The sequence below is a fragment of the Macrobrachium rosenbergii genome, chromosome 55 (assembly GCF_040412425.1).
Source record: "Macrobrachium rosenbergii isolate ZJJX-2024 chromosome 55, ASM4041242v1, whole genome shotgun sequence".
Lineage (NCBI taxonomy): Eukaryota > Metazoa > Arthropoda > Malacostraca > Decapoda > Palaemonidae > Macrobrachium > Macrobrachium rosenbergii.
The window spans coordinates 65,838,682-65,849,796 of record NC_089795.1 but is presented as its reverse complement, the minus strand read 5'-3'; the positions used below and the strand labels follow the sequence as shown (position 1 = coordinate 65,849,796).

Below are 11,115 nucleotides of genomic sequence, written 5' to 3'. Positions count from 1 at the left end.
GAAGAATGCTGGTTTGGACACCGTCGCACTCCCATTGCACTGGTCAGCCATCTTAAGTGAATTCGGTCACTAGGTTAAGTCCAGTGCCTGTAAGAGCTCTCATTTGTCTCGAGTTTTCCATCCCTTTTTAACTGTACTGTGTTCCATGTTTTACATTTCATTTAAGGTTCAGAGGTCTGGTTAAACAAATCATTTATAACTAACTAACGCCAATGCCAAAAGGCCCCATTATAAAGTGAACGACTGTTTCTACCTTATGATTGAAGAGATTTGCTTCAGATTTTACCACTTTTTCTACAACTATGATGAAAATTCTCGTGGGAAAATTTAGAAATTTGACCTCTTAGGTTCATTTGTTTTGCAGTTGAAAAAATCATAATGTCACTTTTTCAAAATTAATATGCTAAATTAAAATTTGCACAGAAAAGTGATTTTCCGATAAAATAAAGATATACTGTAAAAAGTTTCATTGAGCATTTAGTTTTGAAAAAGAAAGTTTTGAGAAAACAGCAAAATAGAAAATTTTTGGACTTTCAAAAATCCTGAGAATCATGCATCTTGGGCAAGTTATCACTATAGCATTATAACTTTCGTTTTTCTCTGACACATCCCATAGAGAGAATGGATATTTTAGGTGACAATTATTTTTAATAAATTTTTTCACTCATTTTATGCTTTTTTTTTTACAATTTGTCGTTCACAGTGCAGTACAAGCGATGAACAAATTGTCCATGAGCCAATGTAAACATTTTTTTTTTAGCAATAAGGTTTCTAGATATGTTTATTTGTTCATAGTATTATAAAAACTATGAACAAAGTTGTCAATAAACCAATCTAGAAATTTTTTTTTTAGCATTATCACTTCAAGATATGTTTATATAGACATAAAACAGTTGAAAACTGTTAATAACTAAAATCGATAATTCTCGAAATTCGGCTATCAGAAGACGGTTGAGCGCCCAAGAGCCTCTCCCTCTCAAGAGAAGAGGATTAGGACGTTCTCCATCCTTCTGCCTCTAGGTTCCGTGAATTCTCCAGAGAGAGGCAGCGCCACCTAATGGTGACCCTCTTATTGCCTCCATGCAGCAACCTCTCACTCACAGAGAGAGTCCAACCCATCGCTGAAGTGACGCGAGATCGTGAAGAGATCTAGGCGTTTCCCTCCTGCTCCTCACGCTACCTTTCTGCTTGCTTCAGCTTGCCCGTCGTGGAAGGAACTCCTAGACTCTCGCCCTCGGAGGGTGCTGGGAGGACCGTCGTGACGCCACCCCAGGACGCCCTCCTTCTCGCCAGACGTCACGCCACCTTTTGTTGATGACGCCGTCAGGCTCCTGACGCTCGCCATGCTGCCAGACGTGACGCCTAAGCGACGCATCCAGACGTCGGCCATGCTGTGACGCGGACGCCGATTGACGCCAGCCTTCTCCCGCCATTGCTGCCAGACGCGGACGCCCGATGGACGCGACTTTCAAGACGCCCCACCTGCTGCTGTCGCCTCGTGGTTCTGTCTTCCTGGTTGCTTTGCACGCCAGTTCCTCTTCAAGCAGGTCCCCGCGCGCGTTTCCTCCAACTTCTCGCTCTTCCCGCCCGATGTTGGAGGATGGACCCTAAGGTCCTTGAGCCGGAAGATGAGATTAAGGATCAGTCCGCCGCCGGACTACCAGATCCCTCGCTGCTGCTGAAGGAATTGCTTCCGATGCTCTCTGCCGCAGTACTTCCTCCTCCTTCTCAACTGACTTCACCCAAGCTCCAGGAAAGCCCCGGGGATTTCTGAAGATGACTAACCGCTTCCACACGCCAGAAAGTCCATCAGGATGGACTCGCAGCTCATGAAATTTTTCGCCTCTTCCCTTCAAGACTCTTGCAAAGCGGCGTGGCATGTGACCGGAGAAGGACGAGGCTTACGCTCCTTCCCCACTAAGGGAGAGACTTCGCTTCTCAAGTGATTCAGCCAGGAGGTCCATCTGTTTAATGTCACAACCCCTGGACTCTACGAGATAATCATCTTGAAGGGCCAACACGAGCAGAAGTTTTCAAACTGACAAGCTTGAGTTGGACCTTGGGTTTGTCAGGACTGAATTTCACGACTTTATCTTGTCTGTATGGACAAGGCGGTCCGGAGATGGTTCTGATTTAATCACCGCAGACTTTGCGACTGGAGTGCTCAAGAAGAGGTCACTCTTCGCGGCTTTGCCACGGTCCACTGGCACAGAAGAGAACTGTTGTTTGCCCAGTCATCTTTCCCGGCTCGATGGTAAAGACATCGCTGCAAGCTTGCAAGAGAAGACCGCAAATCTGCTGGCTCAGTCATCGGCACTCCTGCACCCAGACCACGACGCCAACCCGTCAGCATTCACCCAAGATGAAGAAGCCTCTTTCGCAGCCGGATCATCTTTAAAGCCTTCTTCTCGAGGAAAGAACTTCTCGAGAGGAAAAGCCCTTTGCTAGAGGTAGCAGAAGTGATGTGGATTCTTCCAGATATCAAAGTTGGCTTTTATGTTTGAAATGGAAAAAGTGAGAGGGGCAGATGAGAAAGGATACAAGATCCCTTCCTTTCTCCTCCCTTGCTTCCGCCTCTTGATTCACTGCATCGGTCCAGAGAAACAAGAGATCCTGTACGACCTGCTGCAAAGTTCGCCGAAGAGAGCAGTAGAACAGGTCTTAGACCTTGGAATTCCCGGGCTTCACAACAGGTTGTTCCTGGTCCCGGAACAGTCGGAAGTTGGAGACCTGTGCTGATGTCAGCAGCCTGAACTGGCCTGTCAGAAAGAAACTAAGATGGAGACGGCTCAGTCTGTTCTAGGAGCCTTAAATTGTGATTGATGTAGTCCTCGACCTTCAGGACGCTGTGATCATCGCATCGATCCATCCTCAGTCAAGGAAGTTCCTGAGGTTCGCCTTGGAGGAAAGGTACACCAGAGCTCTTTGGCCTGTCCACAGCTCCCATGATTTTCACCGTCATCATGAGAATGTAGCAAGGTGGCTGCATCTGACAGGCGCACGCGTGTCGCCACGGACGACTGGCTGATTCGAGCGCCATCGAGGAGAGGTGTCTGAGGATCTACAAGCAACTTTGAACCTGACGAAGAACTCCGCCTGCTGGTCAACCCTGGTAAGTCACACCTGATTCAACACAGTCCATCGTGGTATCTGGGGATTCATACCAGGCTGCTTTTCCACTCCTGAACAACAATATTGTGCCAAGAAAAGTCCTAGCCTTCCCGGAAAGAAACATGTTCGGTGAGGGAGTGAGGAGTCTGCTGGGGACCATTTCCTCACTGGAAAAGTTTGTTTCCCTAGGAGACGGCACTTTGTGGCCTCTTCAGTTCTTTCCTGTAAGACAACTGAAGACAAGAAAATCTCAGAGTTGTTTCAAACTTTCCTCGAGGTGAAGGAGCATCTCAGGTGCACCTAAGCTTAGAAGGGCGTGTCTCAGCCTTCCATCCCACTTAGTGTTGTTCTCCACGCTGGGCCAATGTCGGGTGGGGAGCAACACTGGGGAAGAGACATGTCAGGCACTGCAGAGGTGTAACAGGCACTTGCATATCACAGAATTAGCACCAGCTCCTCTCATTCTTTCCCAAGATCAAGTGTCCGGGGTCGCACAGCCCAGGTAAATGACAATACCACAGCTCTAGCTTACCTGAAAAGAGGCACTCATTCTCGCTCTCGTTCAGAGATTACAAAGAGACCTGTTGTGAAGCAGTTCCAGGAACGCGATGATCCTGACGAGGTTTGTAGCAGGCGCTCAGAACGCGGAGCGACTCTAAGTCGCCTGTCATCAATCGCCCCCACAGAGGACTCTGAACCAGGAGGTGTGCCGAAAATCAGGTAACATGGCTCACCTTTAGTAGACCGGTCGAAATGATCGCAAGAACAGAAACGCTCCGCGCCATTGCCTCTCTGTCCCGATCCAGGAGCAGTATCAATAGACGCCCTTGGGACTGGTCTCGTTTCTGACCTTTACGCTTTCTCCAGATTCCGTAGCGGTCAGGTTAATGTCACGCAAAGGATATATGATGACTGATTATCGACATTTTACAAGGAGTGGTTCCCGGAGGTAATGTCGTCGGGTAGACTTTCCACAAAGGTTCTTCGTCCACTTACTCAGACAGTCTCACTGAATCGAGCACTTATCGAAACCTCTGCCTGTCTGACTGCGTCAGACTATCGAACATACAGACAGAGGTCTTCAAGAGGTGCAATGTTTACTCTCATGAGAGCTTGAGGAGAACACCTTTCAACGTGCTCATCATCTGGCGGGGTCGTATTTCAATAGCAAAAATCCTGAGGATTTCCTTCCACTTTCACTGTGAGCCAGATTGCACCTTCTTCTTTTTCAGGAAGTTCCGGCTGTGTCCCACTGACATGCAGATAAGACATGTTACATGGTCTTACACAGAAAGGATATCGCCACAATAATGACCTGCATGATTCTCATTAGGCTGCTGGCACTACCAAGGTGCACATTCCATCTGAATTTGGATGAGTTCTGTTCCTGATGCAAAGCCCTTGTACTTCTTCATGTGCTTATAATGGTGCATGAAGACGCATTTAGTTGCTCGCTACTGCAAAGAGAACCATGAGATTCATGCAATATCTAAGCCAATTGGTTTTAAAGGAGACTTATGTGGTGCTCTTCAAACCGCCGTTTTCGGCCATAGCTGAGAAACCGCCTCACCCTGGCCTAAGTCTTTTTAACGGTATTGAGCGGTATCAAAGTCAGGAAACCGAAAGATTGCCATGCCCTGTTCGGGCTCTAAAGCGCTCACAATAAGATTGCAAAGATCGAGACATTCAAGATAGAGCAGGAAGCCTGCAGAAGACCTTGATCGCCCATGTCAAAGAATGCTGCTGGCTTTCTTCTTGAGGTCCACCATCCAAGAAGCGCATGTGTTGTCAGGAGAGTACTGTCTGGAAAGCGAATAGTGATAACCACTGTAATCGCCAGTAGCCTTCAAAGAACACAATAACGGGAGACATGCACGCCACCTATTGAGAAGCCATCTGTGTTCACCTTCTCATTACCTAAAGACTTAAGAACAGTGTGAGTTCTGTTATCATTAGAACTATTACTGAAATAATTTTGTAGAAGATATACAATCATCTGTATCCTTTAATGTATGGTTAGAATAGTTTTTAAAAATTTAATGTGTTTATGGTTGTAATGTAGAACTGTAAGTGTCTTCTTCTTTAGTTTTGATCCAAACATATACAGCTGTGTAGTTATTGTCTCTTGCTTCTGAGGCCATGATCTTTCGCATAGTGGTCACGTCTCATGATGATCATCTGAACTCTCCAAACCATGACAGGCCTCACCTCTGTTGGAAACTCCAGCAGAGACGCAGACTTGGGTGACAGTAATCACGGTTAGCCATGCTAAAAGTTAAGTGAACCAAGATGTGTAATCACTACATTGTTTTGTTTCTCAATCCTATGCTGTTCTGCCCACTCAATGCGATAGTTATACAGTATATATATTCGACATAAAAGTTTCATGTTCAAAGAGATTTTAATGATAAAATAAGGTCGACCATACCACCTTAAAAGGATGAGAGATCGAAGGTCCGTTCCTTCCTCATAACATCAGAAACTTCGAACAAATGGAATGAAACTCGATACTAGCTTCTCAGCTGCGAACACATTACTCAACTGGTGCACTGCGCGCAGCCGCGAATCTGAAATTATCGACTCTTATAATATATTGTTAATATATATCTGCTAGCATGAACAACCTATTTTATCATTAAAATGTCATTTTGTAGAGACGAACTTATTGGAAACATTCCTTCTTGGCCGCATCGCTTCCATAATTAAAGCTAAATCAGATATGAATCGATTTAGGTCCTTCCATCCTAACTACATCTTTAGTTTATTTAATGGACTATCCAACTTTAATACTTCTATATTTTTCTAACAATCATTTTAACTGTACCAGATATGCAGAATCAAGCTGAATAAATACATAGGCAAGAGATGACCACAATCTTCCTGTCTCAGGCCATTTATATTTAGTTATTTTGAGACATTATCAACAATATAGTTAATGTACAATTGTTGTGGTTGATGAAAATACTTCATGCCACCTAGGTGTTATTTTTTCACTATCCTGTGTGGTGTCCAGATCGAGACTGGTTCTTTCTTTTGATCTCACCACACGCTATCATTCACATTATGCTCTTTACTTGGTTAAATAATGTATTTTCAATGAATAAGCAGAATGGCTGACAGTAATACAAAAAAAGTTGAGAAAATAAGACAGGGAATACTACTTGATTTCTCCCTTTGTCAAGTTACTGGCGCTGCACTATACCAATTAATGATTAACTACAGTTATGGGAATGAAAAAAAGTAAATAATATCCACAAAGAGTCATACAATGGTTACATGTTACAGAAGAAAGAAACAAATAAATTATAAATATTTGGCAGTTTGAGAGAGGTAAAACTTTGTCGGTCGTCAACATGACAGGTGGGTGATGGTAAATGCTGAGGTGGTCTGATGTCACAACACGATATACATCCTTCTCACAGAGAGAGGTGTGGAATGAATCATATAAATAGTATGTATTTAAAGTCCTAAATATATTTACTTGTCATCAACCTTACAATATGAGGTCTGAATGCTTAAAGATTTCTTCAACTAAAGGTCGAGTGGCACATAGATGGTGCAGCCAGGCAAAAGACATCAGGTAACACTAGATCTGAAATTTAATCACAAATGGAAAAGTGCCACAACGAAGAGAGGTATGGGGTCTGCTATGGTATATGAGTAAGGAATGGAGGAGAGAGAAGGGGGAGACCACTGGGAAATTTGGGAAGGTTTTCATGAATAAGTGTTAGGAAGAGAAGTCAAAGGAAAATTGTCACTGAATTCCACAGCTTAGATCACCTGGGGCATCCAAATGATCAACTCAGAAACAACTAGAACAGGCTGCACATGATGCAAATGGCATCCTCATGAAAAATAGAGTGAATAGACTTCCTCTAAACAGCTCCTATAGTAACGCCCAGTCTCTGGCCATGTCTCTCTGATTACAGGATTGCTCTGTACAAATCCCTTCACAAGATGGCGGTGGCTGTGCGTACACCCATTGCTCAATAGACACAGGAATACAAAGCAGCAGAGGTACAGGAGGGGTTATTGAGAGAGAGCTATGCTGGTTTGACACTGTCGGTGACTCCCATTGCACTGGTCAGCCATTCATGAATTACCAGTTAAGTCCAGTGCCTGTAAGAGCCTTCATTTGTCTCAGTTTCTCCATCCCTTTAACTGTACCTGTGTTCCATGTTTCACATTCCATCGAAGGTTCAGAGGTCTGTTAAACAAATCTATTTATAACTAACTAACGCCAATGCCAAAGTATCCACTATAAAAGTGAACGATCAGTTTCTACCTTATGATTGAAGATTTGTTTAGATTTTACCACTTTTTCTACAACTATGATGGAAATCTTCCTGGGATAACTTTATAAATTAACTTAGCCTCATTTGTTTTGCAGTTGAAAAATCATAATGTACTTTTCAAAATTAATATGCTAAATTAAAATTTGTGTAATTATGAAAAGTGATTTCCTTTCAAGATAAAATAAAGATATACTGTAAAAGTTTCCATTGAGCATTTAGTTTGAAAAAGAAAGTTTCTTGAGAAAACAGCAAAATAGAAAATTTTTGGACTTTCAAAATCCTGAGAGAATCATGCATCTGAAAAGTTATCACTATAGCACATGAACTGCTTGGACACATCCCATAGGAGAGGAATGGGATATTTTAGTGGGTGACAATTATTTTTGAATAAATTTTTTACACTTATTTTTCATGCTTTTTTTTTTTTACAATTTGTCGCTCAGTGTGAAAAAGTAAGCTGACAACAAATCATCCATGAGCCAATAAATATTTTTTTTTAGCAATATACTTTAGATAGGCATTGTCGATATGATTGAGAAAACTATAACAAATTGTTTAATAAACCAATCTAAAATTTTTTTAGCATTCACTAAGAAACTAACTAAAATTTATTTTCAGGCATTATCATCAATGACAGACATTTATATGTTGTTGAAACCATAATAACTAAAATTGAGCACTAAATTGCCATCAGCATATCTTCTTAAGAACACTTCGATTATAACAATAATAATGGTATTTCTCCAAGTGGTCCACAAGGAAGGCTATACAATAAAAGAATGAAATGTCTGTTCATTAACTGTAGTAGGATGAATTTACCAATTTATATTTATAATTTGACCATATGGCGTACTTCCATTGAGTTAAATCACCAAATTTGTTGCTCCAGAATTTGGTTTATGTTCACAAAGTACATATACTGCTTTTATACGCATCTTGTATACTTATACTAAACTAAGGAAATTTTTGTAAATTATAATGCTTAGTTTGTTATGCTAAGTGAGTAGAAAACGTACAATTCTGTGAATTATAAACTAAAGATTATTATTGGAGGCTTAGAAAGGAATCATTTTCCTCTTGTATAAATTTTCAATACATTTATCAGGTACAGGAATCATCAGAGAGCCCACCAAAGATGCATCACAAGTTGAAAGCACAACTAAAGACTCTCCTCTACATTCAGATAATTATAACAGCGTGGTTTTCAAGTGAGATTATTCTACCAGCAAAAGACTATGATTACTCAGAGCCCGTCTATGAAGGATTACTCAGTTGAGCAAATGGTTGGTGGAGCAGAGCAGGCTGTGAGGATTTAAGCTTAATTCGCTTTCACACCTTATGCTCCACGATCATATGTCCATAGTTGTTGATGCAATTATAAACTTCATAGCATTGCAAACATAAAGGTTAGTACAAATTCAGCAGTATTAGAAAAAATTAGTAGGCATTAGTCCTGTGAATAGTATGATATTTTAGTCTAGTGTATTGCTTACGGTAGTTAATCTTTAATTACTGAATTTTTATGGTAAGCTGCAATTGTTGTATTTTCTCAAAAGCTAGTAGATAAACGGTGAAATTGTTGACTATTCTGCCTGGAGCTATATTTCTTCCTTCGGATCAGCTTAGTTTCGCCATAAACCCGAACATGCATTGTAACCTAGAAAAATACCTTGATGCATATATTTGAAAAGCATCAAACTTGGAACATCGTGTTTAGCTCGTCGATAACCCGAGACTGTCTGTGTATATATATGCATCAAAAATTATTATCTGGTTAAACCATGTTCCAGGTTTATGACGCTTGACAACGCTGATCGACAGAAGAAGATGGTTCAGTGATCATCGCCTTGGAGTTTTGTTGAAAACTCAATATAAATGCGATACATTGTTTCACACATCCAAAGGATTGGCGCAGTGTTTACGACGATGGTGAGCTTTCCACAATGCCAGTCCGGACGATATCGAAGAAATGTGCATCAAACGGGCAGAATGGTCATTATTTGGAGTGTTTCCTTAATGAAAAGCCCAATAAAAATGCAGGCTTCATTGTTTTCAAGATAATCTAAAGCGAGGTAAAAGCAAAGTTTTCTTACAATTTTCTACGTATTTCGGATGACTAATGACAAAGAAATATGCATCCAAAACGGGCAGAATGGTCGTATATTTTGAGGGCCTTTAAATAAAAACTTCAATAAAATGCAGGATTTGTTGTTTTCAAAACAACCAAAGGATTAAAAGTAAAGCTTTACAATTTCTATGGTATTTAGACAATGCTAGTCTGACGATCGAAAATATAAAATCAAACTGGCAAAATGGTCAAATATTTGGAGGTTTTATTATATACAGTATACAGGTAGAACCCCAGTCCTCGACTGCATAGGAACTGAATAATCGATTTCAACACAAAATGTTGAGTGTAATCTTGCGCTGAGCTCAAACAACAAACCGAACTAATCGACGTGAATCATATGATGTTTGTAGAAAAAGAGTTTCATGCTGTCGCTAGCTGGTTGTTGCATGCTCTTCCTATGCTTATTTAAAAGCATTTAAAGCCCACACATGCCGTTAAAGCTGGTACAGTTGTTGTTGAAAGGTTATATTATTTCACATTAGCCTTATTAATACAGTATTTATAATTGAATATTGTATAAGTCATGCAATTAAGATAAATCTCCAAACATCGCACGTACTGAAATTTTTCTTAATTTTACATAACAGACATGCGTAATTCAAGCTTATAAATACTGAATATTAATTTAATGTGATAATATGGGCTTGTTTTTCAATGTTATCATAATCAATAACAGTTTTCATGTGTACCTGTTATACATTCTGGCAGTGCTACTTAGCCTGTCTATGTCTGTGAGAGCACTTATCCTTATTTTGTGCCAACTTTTGGATATGCATGCATTTAAAATGTAAAAGTGCTTGATAACGGTAAGTTGTTCAACTCTGAACCCATTTAATTGTAATTTGTGTAAAGCTCTGTATAAAAGGCAAGGTTGGTAATGACTGGTGGTCAGAATGGATTAATCCATTTTCAGTTATTACGTATGGGAGAAATTAACTGAATTTGATTAAATCTAATTCTACACTTTTCTGAAATCTAATTAGAAGTATCGAGAACTAGTGTCTTACTGTATATATATATATATATATATATATATATATATATATATATATATATTATATATATAGATATATATATATATATATATATATATTATATATATATATATATATATATATACATATATATAAGTTATGATATATATTATATATATATATATATATATATATATATATATATAGTTGCTGCATGGCTCATATTTACGACGTGGTTCCGCTCTTATACTGTCGTGAATCGTAAAATCACAAAGTCGGAAATCAGCTAAAAATCGCCAAAAATCATAAGAAAACCTTACTTTAATGCTCTGGGTGCATTGAAATGACGTAAACTGCATTATTGAGTTTTATATAAAAACCAAATTATGATTATTCTGCCGCTTAGCCATATTTCTTCCGTCGGATCGGCGTATCGACGTCAGAACTTCGAACATGCGTCAAGCCGGAAATAATTTCTGATGAATATATTTGCGTGCCGCCGAATTCCTCGAACGCCGTAGTCTAAACCTATAAACTGGATCATTGTGTATATATATATATATATATATATATATATATATATATATATATATATATATATATA

General features: G+C 39.9%; 1 protein-coding gene across 1 annotated transcript in view; it reads right to left on the bottom strand.

Moving 5' to 3' along the window:
- The window catches only part of LOC136835829 (OTU domain-containing protein 3-like), a 212,835-nt gene that overhangs the window by 119,226 nt on the left and 82,494 nt on the right, over positions 1 to 11,115 (bottom strand). The gene's annotated exons all lie outside the window — the stretch shown is intronic.